The 12969-nt window shown below is 35.2% G+C and overlaps 1 long non-coding RNA gene across 3 annotated transcripts in view; it reads right to left on the minus strand.

Moving 5' to 3' along the window:
- Positions 1-5693: 5693 nt before the first annotated feature.
- The window catches only part of LOC147917412 (uncharacterized), an 83089-nt gene continuing 75813 nt past the window's right edge, over positions 5694-12969 (minus strand). For 2 of the 3 annotated variants that reach the window (XR_015549615.1, XR_015549616.1), the window contains 2 exons: positions 7295-7468; positions 5694-7188 (listed from right to left, as the gene is read on the minus strand). This is a non-coding gene — a long non-coding RNA (uncharacterized LOC147917412). Of the gene's footprint in view, positions 7189-7294; positions 7500-12969 lie in introns of all 3 variants that reach the window. The other variant, XR_015549618.1, reaches the window with a different exon arrangement.

Below are 12969 nucleotides of genomic sequence, written 5' to 3' on the forward strand. Positions count from 1 at the left end.
AAGTTCTACTCTGATAACAAATTTATCAATTTTTTCATTGCAGATCCTCAATTTTTGGTTTATGTATATTTGAGCTGTTATTAGTCCCATAAAACTTAGTTTTATTTTATCTTACTAATGCATTAAACACTTTTAAAATTTCCTTTTATCTCTATTAATTATTTTTGCCTTAAAATCTACTTTTTCTGATATCACTATATCCACAGTAACTTTCTTTTCATTTGCTTTTGTATGGTATACCTTTTTACCATCTTTTTTTTACTTATATCTGCTAAAGAGCATGTGGCTGGGTTTCGTTTTCTATCCCACTGGACTATATTAGTCTTTTAATTGGATATTGTATTTATGTTTACTTTAATTACTAGTACTTTTGAGGATCAAATCTACACAATTACTAGCTACATTCCTTTTGTCCCACATGGCCTACATTCTCTTTCCTCTCCTTCTGCCTTTTTTTTCGGATTATTTTTTATTATTAATTTTCATTCAGAGTCTCACCTGAGCCTCTATATTGATCTAGATTGGTCTTCTTCTGAAGGCCTTAGATGTTCTATTGTATTCTTCTGCCCATAATCTCTTGCCCTCAGGCATCTCTGGGTCTGCCATTTACACACACCAAGGCACCTACCACTGCCTTCTGTGGCTTCTAGCCTGAAATTCAAACTATGCTGCCATTTCTGTCCGAATTCCAAGTCAGGGAAGACAGACACCAGTCCCTCAGGCAGCCCACAGACAAGTTCAAATGTTGCAAAAATATTTCTACTCTGTTTTTTCCAGCCCATGGGAGGCAATTGGGAATTGGGCCACAACACAGTAGGAAGGGGATGGCGTAAGACCAAGTAAAAACATCACAAAAAGTCCTACTATTTTAAATGTGGTTTTTACTTGATTAGGTGCTAGCTTGATTGCTATAGATTTTTTATTGTTCTCCGGAGGCCTTGTGAAGTCATTTTGGTCTCTGGTTGTTTATTTGATGCTTCAATAATGAGGGCCTGGAGTTCCTATTCTGTCATCTTGCAGATATCTGTATTTATTTTTGATCGCTCTAAGCTTCCTCTCTCCTTTAGGGAAAGTGCTCATTTTTTCTATTCTGACAGTATGTTAATAATAGGTCCAGTCATGTTCTTTATCTTTATATAACATTATAATATGACTACAGTTTATTGTAATGGGTATTTGGATCTACAATGATTACATAAATTCAGATTATTGAAAGGACTCATATAACACTTTAATAAGGGTAAAGTATAGAGTATAACAGGAAAAAAAAAGCACAGGCAAGCTTTGAGGGCCCAAGCAACTTCTAGATGCAATTCCCTTGGCACCTTCTTAGTCTTGCAGGATAAACTTCATCTCAGGGTTGCAAACTACTGGAATCTTCATTTCAGAAGAGCTCAGAGAAAAATTTTCAGAGGAGTCCTTTACGCCCTACAGGTCACCTTGTCAAGTAAGGATGTGTAACTATTTAAACCAAGTATAAACCTTCAATCTATACATCCCTAGGTAATGCAAACAAGCTGTTCCTGAGTGTCAGCAGAAGAGTTTTGATCTTTAAATAACATCATATAAATCACCTGCTAGTTCAATCCACCCATACCATGGCCAGATGTCAATACTAGACTTCCAGACACTCTTAGAATAAGCACAAAACTCTATCTTACATAAGACTTGAAAAAAACAGGCTAATTAATTACTCGATCCCATCCCCAGAAATTGAATTGCGAATAACAGATTGGTACGTATAAAACTGGGATCATGGTACAGGTATATAGGCTGGAAAAGAAATATATATTTAACAAAAGGAAAAAAATGATGCAGAGAGAAGTACCCACGGGAAATGGAAAAACAGAACTTCTTTTACTATGTTCTTATTAAATTTATGCATATTCTCGGAGCAGGGATTTCTACCTTCGTAACTATCTGCCTCTCATACTCTTCCTGGTCAAAAAAATACTGAACAGCAATGACCAGGAAAATTACTAGGACAGCCTAGAATTTAGTCACAATTGATCTATTTCTTCACTTTTTGTTGATGATATCCCATACATTCAAGTTGATTCGACTCAGATCACAATATTTTAGTTGGAGAAATCTTAAGAAACTTGTACAAATTGTGTATATTTGAAATAGTTTATGATTATTCAATTTGCTGTATAGAGGTTAAATTTGACTATTGGATTACTTTAACATTGATTTTTAACTTATTGAGTAGGATAAGTTTATGGGAGTAAAAATAAATTTATAGGAATTACATGAGTGCTTCATGATTTATAGAATCCAAGAGGACAGACATAGACCCTTTCACTGGTAGAAAAGTTAGGCTTCTCCAATGCCTTAACGTTCTTCTACTTCCTAGGAGGAAATAGAAGGAAATAAGAAAATTACCTAATAGGAAATTTTATTTATTTATCATTAAATAAAATATATAATATTTCAGAATTGCTCAGTATTCATAGGCTAAAGACTCAGACATGCATAAGAAGGTTCACAGGCCTTGCTATTATTTTAAACAATAAAGATGCTAATAAAGCTAAATAAATTTCATACTATTATATTTGAATTCAGGAAACAGAATAACAGAATTGAAATAGTGTGTCAAGAAGGGATCTGACTTCTCAGAAAAAGAGCTCTATTTAACTACTATGAATCAAATGAACCATTATCTTTTTATAGGAAATTGATGGTCCTCAGTTTTTCCATTAATTGCACTGAGAACATTTTTCTTGAAAAGTTATTTGATGTCATCTCTTTCTAATAAAACCTTTCATTCCACTTAACAATACACTGATAGACATCGAAAATAATTAGTAAATGTTAGCAAAATGCTCCAAAGAAGATATTCATTAGGAATAGAATTTAATTTATATAAAAAGAATCCATTAAATGACTTACACTTTACCATACACCTTGAAGTATTCATTAGAATTCATTTTCTTACCTTTAGTGTTTGTTCCACCTCATAGACACAATCTTTTTGAAAATTACCATTTTGAGTACTTCTTCATAATCTGTATTTTATTAAATGTTAATGTAATTGCAAAAGGAAATGAACCAAAACAAACTGTTCACAGAAAATGAGACACATTTGAAGTTTTGTGGACACATTTCACTGAATTTTAAAGAAAGATGAAAACACGCAATTTTTCATGTTGTCACAAAATCAGAAAGAATGGATATGTATCCTGTATCTTCCATTGTTGAAGGTTTTATCATGCGTTGGCATTTATGTTTAGAAAATGGTATAATTATAGAATGAGGTAAATTCATCAAGTCATATCTCTTTCACAGAGATTGTTACAGGCATGGTTCAGGGAAAGCAAAAAATATATGTATTGTATTATTCAAAGAATTGAAGTCGGATACCTATGAGTTACTGTAGATATTAAACCAATGTGCTGTTTTTCCTATTTAACTTCAGGGGTGACTCAGGGGTCTCGAGGATTTGTGAGCTTGTGTTCTAGATGATTTGTGAACTTGTTTTGCAGAAGAAAGAGAATGCCTTCAAGGAGGTTGCCATCACTGAATGGCTGGCCATCTGCAGTCCTTGAAGCCCAGAAGTCCGATTGCCCAGGGGCTTATCGGAAGGGACCCCTTTGTTTCCCTGAAGCTCCTCCTGCCAAGCCCCCTAGCTCTATAAAACCCCTCTGTTTTCTGTTCTTGGGGAGGTGGATTAGAGCAAACCCAGGCTCCCACCTACTCGTTTTGGCCAATCTGAATAAATCTTTCTCCATCTCCAAGCACCGATGTCTCAGTGTTTGGCTTACTGTGGATGGGGCACACAAACTTGAGATTAAGAGGTTTGGTATCCAAACCAATAGACCAGTATTTAAATAGGGAGAAATGATACCCCTGTTTAGAATATTTTCCTTGTTTTCATGCATTGACACTAAACCTAAATAGAACTAGAATGTGTAACACTATTTCTCTGTAGAAAGTGAACTCTCACTTTAGATTTACTATATAACACTAGAACACATGTTATTTTGAGTTTTCAGATATACAGAATGTAGCTAAAATATTTTTAAAAATGAAAGGGGATACGTGAAGAAAATTTAAGTGAATGTATGAAAATTAAATTATCTTTAATAAGTCTTCTAAATTTGATACTCCTACCCATGTGTTCAATAAAATAAAATTAGATGGTTATAAATATATATTTCCATAAAATACAAATCCCTAGAACTCAATAAAGGTGGTGCCTAACTTTTGTCTTCACTCTGGGACTCAGAACCTTGACTTAAATGATCAGTTTAGATCCCCTGGACAGAGTATCCACATATAACCAATATCTGAAGTGTTCTTTTTACTTTAAAAAAAATTATAAACAATAAATCATAAAGATTACGTTATTTAGTCTAAACATGCCATCAGTTCTTCCTCCCTCTGTCCTACATTACTACAATTATAACTTATGTATTGCTGTATAACATACCACTGCCAGAGCTCCTAAAACCCTTTTAGTCTCCTAAATGATAAGAGTAATAGGAACATCTTTTGTTATAACACTTGGTTTTTGTCCCCAGCTCCTAAAACAGCTCCAGAATAATAAAGGTGAAAGTAGAATCTTTTGTTATTCATAACAAGGCCCTTTCGAGCACACTTGAGTTTGTGTTAATGAGGTAACTTCTGGAAAGCCCCTAAGGATGGGGGAGCTGGTTACCAGAAGAACCAACCCAGTGATTAGAAGTTTGGAATTTTCATCCCCACCCCTCAACCTCTAAGGTAGTGAGAGTGGCTGGAAGTTGAATTAATCACCAATGGCCAATGATTTAATCAATCATGCCTATGTAATGAAGCCTCCGATAAAAACTATAAACCAAAGGGGTTCAGAGAGCTTCCTGACTGGTGAACACATGGAGGTTGCTGGGAGGGTGATGCTCCCAGAAAGGGCATGCAAGTTCTGCACCCCTTCACTATAGTTTGCCCTATGCATCTCTTCCAACTGGCTGTTCTTGAGTTGTATCCTTTCATGACAAACTGGTAACCTAGTAAGTATAATGTTTTCCTAAGTTCTGTGAGCCACTCTAGCCAATGATTGAACCTAAAGAGGGGGTCACAGGAACATCCAATTTGTAGCCTGTTGGTTCAGAAGCACAGGTAACAACCTGGACTTTTGACTGGACATCTAAAGTAGGGTTGGGGATGGGGAGGCATCTTGTGGGACTGAGCCCTAAACCTGTGGGATATGATGCTATCTCCAGGTTGACAGTGTCAGAATTAAATTAAATTATAGGATCCCACCTGGTATGGCAGAATTACTTGGCTTGGGGAAACTCTCCCATACATGTTTGGTGATCAATAGTGTCAGAAGTGAAGTATTCCGTGGGTTAAGTATGGAGAGTAGAGGAGACACACAGAAGGAATTTTTCCAAAAAAACAGAAAAATTCATGAATGAATTAATGATGCAAGTTATTTACAAATTTCATCTGATGCTTCAAATAATTGACCTGTTAAGATAATTCCATGAATTATTCGATCTTTTCATTCCTTGGAATTAAAACTTTGGAAGTTCATTTTCTAGAAGATAAAATAATAGACAATGATAATTGCTACTGTAAATTCAGTTAAAAAGTTCAAACAAAAAATTTTGTAGTGAAAATATGAATGTGACTTTGGTATATTCTCAGCACCATGAGAAATGCCATGTTCTTAATAATTAACGTAATTGAACAACAATTTTTTGTGACAGAGCTAATGTTGAAATATGTATATTCAAGTTTACATGTTAAATAAAGAAAAATAATTTAAACTATTTTGACAGAAAGAACCACATTTTAATTAGAGTTAAGGTGAAATGGTTGTCTCTTTGATTTATTGATATGTGTGCCATTACGCATCTGAGCAACACCATTAGTTTCCCTATCTCTAACAATGATAGCTAAAAAAGAATTCAGCGTCTTAATAAGTGAGTAGCTTCATGCCAATTAGCTTATACTGGCTTTAACTCAGCATAAAGATAGCAATTTGTTCATTCACTAACTCAACAATCATTTATTGAATTACTCATATATACCCAGTACTGGGATAGATTCTGGGGACAAAATAGTGAACAAAACAGATGAAAACCACATCTCTATGGAGCTTGTATTCTAGTGGATGGAGATAGATGAAAAACACAACGTGTAAATGATATAGTATAGTAGACAACAAATGCTCTGGAAGAAAAGAGAGCATGGCATGGGGATTGGGAGTGGTTGGGCATGGGCAGCTTGCAGTTTAAAAGGAGTAGTCAGGATAGGGTTGATGAAGTATTTAACATTTAAGAAAAGGTTTGCAAGAAGAGAGGGAGAGTTCCATGAAGATAGCTATGTCCCAAGGTTCCAGGTAGAATAACTAGAGCAAAATTCTGAGGAAAGAATGAATTAGGCGTGTTTAAAGAAAACCAAGGAGAAAAGTGTGGCTGGAGTAGAGTGAACAAAAGTAGCGGGAGATGAAGTCAGACAGAGTGGAACAAAGAAACAAATGCAGGTGAAAGATTATGCGAGTTTGAACCAAGTTGGTGGCCTTAGAAGTATGCAAAGTGGTTTGATTCAGTGTGTTAAGTTTCAGATGTCTATTGTATATCTATGTGAAGATATTAACGATGGAAGAATCTAGAGGTCAGGGGAGAGGTCCTAGTTTTAGATACAACTTTGGGAGTTAGGAGTATATAGATGGCACTTAAAACCATGAAGCTGGATCAGGTCACCTGGAAATTGAGTGCAGACAGAAAAGATTTAGAAGCTGGATAGAAGGAATTCGAAGAGAACTAGAAGAAAAGGCCAGTAATAGAGAAAGAAAACAAAGATAATGTGTCTTAGCAGCCAAGTGAAGAATGTTTCCAGGAGGAAGTGACACTATGCATCAAATACTGCTGACACAAGCAGTAGGATCATATCTGAGAATGACCATCTGTCTGTCCTACAAGTTCATGAGCCACAGTTATCTGTAGAAGTTACTCTTGTGTTGAAAGTTGTTATATGTGCTAGGGCTCTAATATTGATTTTCTTCAAAAAAAACCCACATTGTTGAGAGTAAGAAAAAATGATTTGCACTGGCAGCACTGTAAATGTATTTTAATTGATGTGTACTTTTAAGTAGATCGTTTCTGGTGTGGTGAATCCAGTTGAAATCTCTTCTTGAGATATACATTTAAGTCCTGTTCATACTAATGTTTATTTTGGCATCTGCTTGGATAATTTGAATCTCTGAAAAAGATAGTGAACCATAATAAATTTGAGTTCTACCAAATTTAGGTAATAAAGAAGCAAAATAAACAGATGTGGGAAATAAAAAAAATGCGACTGTACTCACCTTTTAAGTACTGCATGGTTAAGAACTATGCTCCAGTCTTCTCTGTTCTCTAGATGGGATTGCAAAATTATTTCCTCGTGTTCAAGAAAATCACCAGCTTTGCAGTTTGACACAGTTCATAAAGAATTGCAGCAGAACGTTTTGCTTTCTCTCTTTATGCTTCTGCAAATTGAACTGGCATTCAAGACAATGAGGACCTGGTAAACTGATAGAAGACAGTTTTTCCTTTTCTCGCAAAGTTTTCCTCAACAGAGGCAAAGGCCAATTAAAGAATTTTAACACTAGAATGTTTTAAGTTTTTCACTTTGTGAAGTTATAAAGACAAAGGATTAAGAATGATTAAAGATCAGTGAGAGGAGAACCACAATGAATTTAGGTGCTTATCTAAGTGACAAAATTATTTCAAAACACCTTTTCCCAAACTGTCCTCTTTTAGCATTTTATTGAATTAAAAAAATATATATCCAAATGATAATTTGGAGGTAATTATGATTAGTTGGGAAATAGGATTTTGGTCTTATTTTTCCATTTTTAACCGAGATAAAACAATAAAATCATTTATTTTTAAAAAGCATTAATTAATAAAAGACTTCTGTTTCAAAAGGGGAGATTGTAGTACATTTCTCTCCCTCTTTCCCTACAAATCTCATGTGTCAACAGTAAAGATATTCCGCCAAAAGTCCATAATAGCACACAGAAGGAAAGAGGACTCACCCCAGGCTGTGAGGAAATTCAGAAAACATATGGAATCATATTGTTGGGTAAAACAGAGCAGAAAAAGCTGCACAATGAGAGTGCCCTGGGGAGTAAGCAGCAAGGAGAAGTGGGGGATGAAGATCTAAGTGGGGGATCCCAGAGGGGCTCTAAACTTGGAGCTGAACTTGGCATGTATAGAGTCCAGGTGAGGACTCTGGGACTCTCTGTAACTCATCAGAAGGAGACTGGGTGTGGGGGTGGGGAGAGAAAGTAATCGGAGAAATTAACTCACACCATGAAGACCAGCTGTTCTCTTAATCCCCTTCCCAGGACCCCAGTTATAGAAAGACTGGCAGCACTAAATCAAAATGTAATCTCTCCAAATTTGAAGGATCTATCTAAGAAAGGCCAAGCCTTTCATCACGCACACTGTTGACCTAGAATAAAACATTCTGTATTTTTGCATTTGGGAGACCACTTCCTGATAAGTTAAATTGAAGTATGGAAAGTTAACACATCCCATCACATACCCAGATCTCAGAGTCAATCATTTCATTCAGGGCAGAGACATACAAAAATAGAGGAAAATTATGTAGCCACTGTGTTATTTCATGGAGCATTTTCTTTCAAATCAAAAGGTACTTGAAGAAATCTAACAGAAATCTAACCAGTAAACGGCAATTATTTTCCACTAGAGTAGCAGGTAGCACAGGGAAAAGAAAAGAATTCTAACATTTAATTCGTTTACACAGAGATACCTGACATAATATGACATCTATAAACAAGTTGTAAGGGAGAGGAAAGATTTATGGTAAACTGTAAAATTAAATAGTGATGTTGTTTTGATCAATAAATGGAATTATAGAAAAGAGAAGCCTCTAGACCTTAAAACTTGGAATATCTTCTTTGATCATTATAGATTAAGGAAATTGGGATTATATTCTAACCTCTGTGGGTCCCATCACAGTTCTTGGTTCAGCAGAGAATAATAAACACTGTTTACTGGTTTTCACAGCAATCAGGATGCTGCTAGTGCAGAACCAGTACGGCACGAAGGTGAGATCAAAAAGTCAGTGCAGTATCTGGGATGGCTGGTGATCCCAGGAGAAATAGGCAAACTCTTTATATAAAACTTGGTGTCCAACACCTCCCTCACTCTCGTCATAGACAAGCAATTATACATAGAAGACTTCACAGCTCTTCTGTTGTTTCTATCCATCAAAATTTGCAGAGGCAAAAATGCATCTTAGCTTTCCAACTAGAAATTGCTACTACCAGGAAAAATGACCAAACAATTGAGGAAATATGTCATAAAAGAGACTCACACCACTCAACAACCAGAATTACGTTAAGAGCAAGTAAGATTATATGAACACATACAATATATTATTAGAATAGGTATAATGATTGTCTTCAGCAAGATGACAGAAGTTATTGCCTCCATAAGATTTAAAAGAGACATACTTGCAATCTAAAATTTAATGATTAGATTAACACACCAGTAGCAGAATAGACATGGCTGAGGAGCATATAGCATGTTCAAAGTTTAAGTTGAAGAAATTTTTAGGACAAATAAGATGAAAACAGAGGTGACAAATCTTAAGAGAAATGTTAATATACATAGAGGGTAAATCAAGGCATTGCAACATTATTTAAAAGTAGTTCTAAAAAAAAGATAAATGTTGAGCCAGCTCTGATGGCCTAGCGGTTAAAGTTGAGCACTCTCACTGCTTTGGCAGCCCAGGTTTGTTTCCCAGTCTCGGAACCATACCACCTGTCTGTCAGTTGTAATGCTGTGGCAGCAGCTCACATAGAAGAACTAGAAGGACTTACAACTTGATATACAACCATGCACTGGGTCTTTGGGGAGGAAAAAGAAAAAGAGGAAGATTGGAAACAGAGGTTAGCTCAGGGAAAATCTTTCCCTGAAAAAAAAAAACTATGCAATTTAAAAAAAAAGAGGAAAAAGATAAAAAAAGATAAATGTTGAAGGAATAGAGATAGAGGGAATACTCAAAGAAATGATGAAGTGATCTTTATTAAAAGGAAGAGTTAAGGCACAAAATTCACCTATATAACATTACAAGAAGCATCCTAAAATCAAATGAAACAGGAAAGTTAAAAAAAGATGAAAAGTATATACTACACAAGTGCTCACAAAAGGAAAGAAAACAAAAATATAATTCAAGGTAAAGCACTTTAAAAAGAATAAAATATAGAATGCTGGCAAGAAGGCAATTCATCAAGAAAATATGACAGTTATGGAAATAGGCACATAATATCCCAGTTGTATGGTATATAAACTAAAAACTGATGGAACCACACCGAGAAATTTACACACAAATAACTACAGGTGGATATAACACCAAAGGCAAGATCCATGAAAGAAATAATTGATAAGCCGAACTTTGTTAAAATTAAACACTTCTGCTCTGAGAGACAGTGTCAAGAGAAAAAGACAAGCCACAGACTGGGAGAAAACATTTACAAAAGGCACATCTGATAAAGGACTGTTACTCAAAATATACAAAGAACTCTCAAAATGCAACAATAAGGAAACAAACAACCTGATTAAAAAATGGGTCAAACAGAGAAAACTGTATTGTGGTTACCAGGGGCAATGGGGGTGTGGGGTGGGCACAAGGGGTGAAGGGAGACATATATATGGTGATGGACAAACAAAAATGTACAACCCAAAATTTCACAATGTTAAAAACTATTAAAACATCAATTAAAAAAAAAAAAACGGGTCAAATATCTTAACAGACACCTCACCATAGAACATACACAGATGGCAAATAAGTATATGAAAAGATGCTCCACATCATATACCATCAGGGAAATGAAAATTGAAACAACAATACGATGCACTACACACCTATAAGAATGGCCAAAATGCAGAACCCTGACAACACCAAATTCTGGCAGGATGTAGACCAAAAGAAACTCTCATACATTGATGGTGGGACTGCAAAATGGTGTAGCCATTTTGGAAGACAGTTTGGTGATTTCTTACAAAACTAAACATACTTTTCCAATACCATCTAGCAATTGCACTCTTTGGTATTTACTCAAAGGAGTTGAAAACTTAGATCCCCACAGAAACCTGCACACAGATGTTTACAGCGGCTGTATTCACAATTGCCAAAACTTGGAAGCAACCAAGATGTCCTTCGGCAGGTGAATGGACAAATTAACTATAGCTCATCCAGACAATGGAATATCATTCAGCACTAAAAAGACATGAGCTATCAAGCCATGAAAAGACATAGAGGAGCCTTAAATGCATATTACTAAGTGAAAGAAGCGAACCTGGAAAGGCAACATACTGTATGATTCCAACTACATGACATTTTGGAAAAGGCAAAACTACAGACACAGTAAAAAGATAAGTGGTTGCCAGGGGTGGGGGAAGGGGAGGAGACATGAATAACCAGAGCACAGAGGATTTTTCGGGCAGTGGAAATACTCTGTATGATACCACAATAATGGATTCATGTCATTATACATTTGTCCAAATCCATAGAAAGCATAACCCCAAGAGTGAACCTTAACACAAACTATGGAGTTTGGATGATTATGATATATAAATGTACCTTCATCCTTGGTAACAAATGTACCACTCTAGCTCTCTGTACCTTCCTCTCAATTTTGCTGTGAACCTAAAATGGCTCTGAAAAAGTAGGCTTTAAAATCTGCGTATATACATATATATATACATATACACACACACACATATATATAATACACATATATTTTTTTTTCTCATAACAGAATATATATATATTCTCATAATAATCATTATGGAGTTTCTACTTATCTTTCCAACTTCTCCTTTTGGTCCTTTCCTTTTGGAATCCCATGTTCCAGACATCAAATTACTGATATATCCTAAATGCACTATGTTATTTTCCTCAGTAATTTTGCAGAGATGCCACATGTACCTAAAATACCTTCTGCTCTCCTCCTCCACTCACCCACACTCATCTGGCTCATCCTTGACTCCTACGGTGCCTAATTATAAAAGAATAATGAACAAATTCTTCTATACTCCATTTTCTAATTCACTCTTTATAGTTTATTTTGGTATCAGTGCTCACTTACGCTTGGATTATCTATGAAAACACCTGATATCAACTACTTTTAATCCACATGAGTATAGTATAAAATAACAGGAATATAAAAACATATCTTATATATTTAATCAAAATAATAATTCAAAATAAATAGTTCAGATCTGAAAGTGAATATTTTGCCTAACCTTCATTTTGTTCAAGGATTAAAAGCCATTAGCATTTCTCCAAGTCTCATTAAAAATAAATTAATCTTTGTGAAGCACATTTTAACATTTATTTCAAATTTAACCTGAAAACTGTAATTAGTAGAAATCCGAGGACAGGAGCCTCATTTTCATCATGCGTCATTAAGAAGAAATTTCACTAAAGAAAACAAAACAAAAATAAACACAAAAACAAACAAAATAAAAGAATCTGATATCACTGGTACGGCCTTGACTCAGAGAACCACTGAGGAAATTTCACAATCTTGGAAGTTAACTAAAATGCTGCAACTTTCCCATGATACTCACTCTATCAATTTTTCTCTATAAAATAGAAATAATTCTCAAAGTATAATAGACATTTGAAACCAAATTGTAACACAAATGCCAAAGAGGAAAAGAATCTTTAAGAGAATCATTATGAAACCCACTCTGCTTAAGAGGCAATTATTTCTAAGATTACAGATTCATTTTTACTTTATAGACATTTGATAAACCTGGTTATGACTGAGGCCTTGTGTTACATCAACAAAAGGAATTTTCACTGTGCATTTTGCTGCAATATTGGCCTCCTAGCAAACACAATCTCCTCACTTGGGTCTACTCACACCATCCCCGTTACACCCCCAATTTTTCTTAGCCTGTTCTACTTTTCCCTATAGCATTATAGTTTTCTAATATCCTATAAAATTTATGTATC

The sequence above is a fragment of the Ceratotherium simum genome, chromosome 3 (genome assembly GCF_057802395.1).
Source record: "Ceratotherium simum simum isolate JZ-2026a chromosome 3, ASM5780239v1, whole genome shotgun sequence".
Taxonomy (NCBI): domain Eukaryota; kingdom Metazoa; phylum Chordata; class Mammalia; order Perissodactyla; family Rhinocerotidae; genus Ceratotherium; species Ceratotherium simum.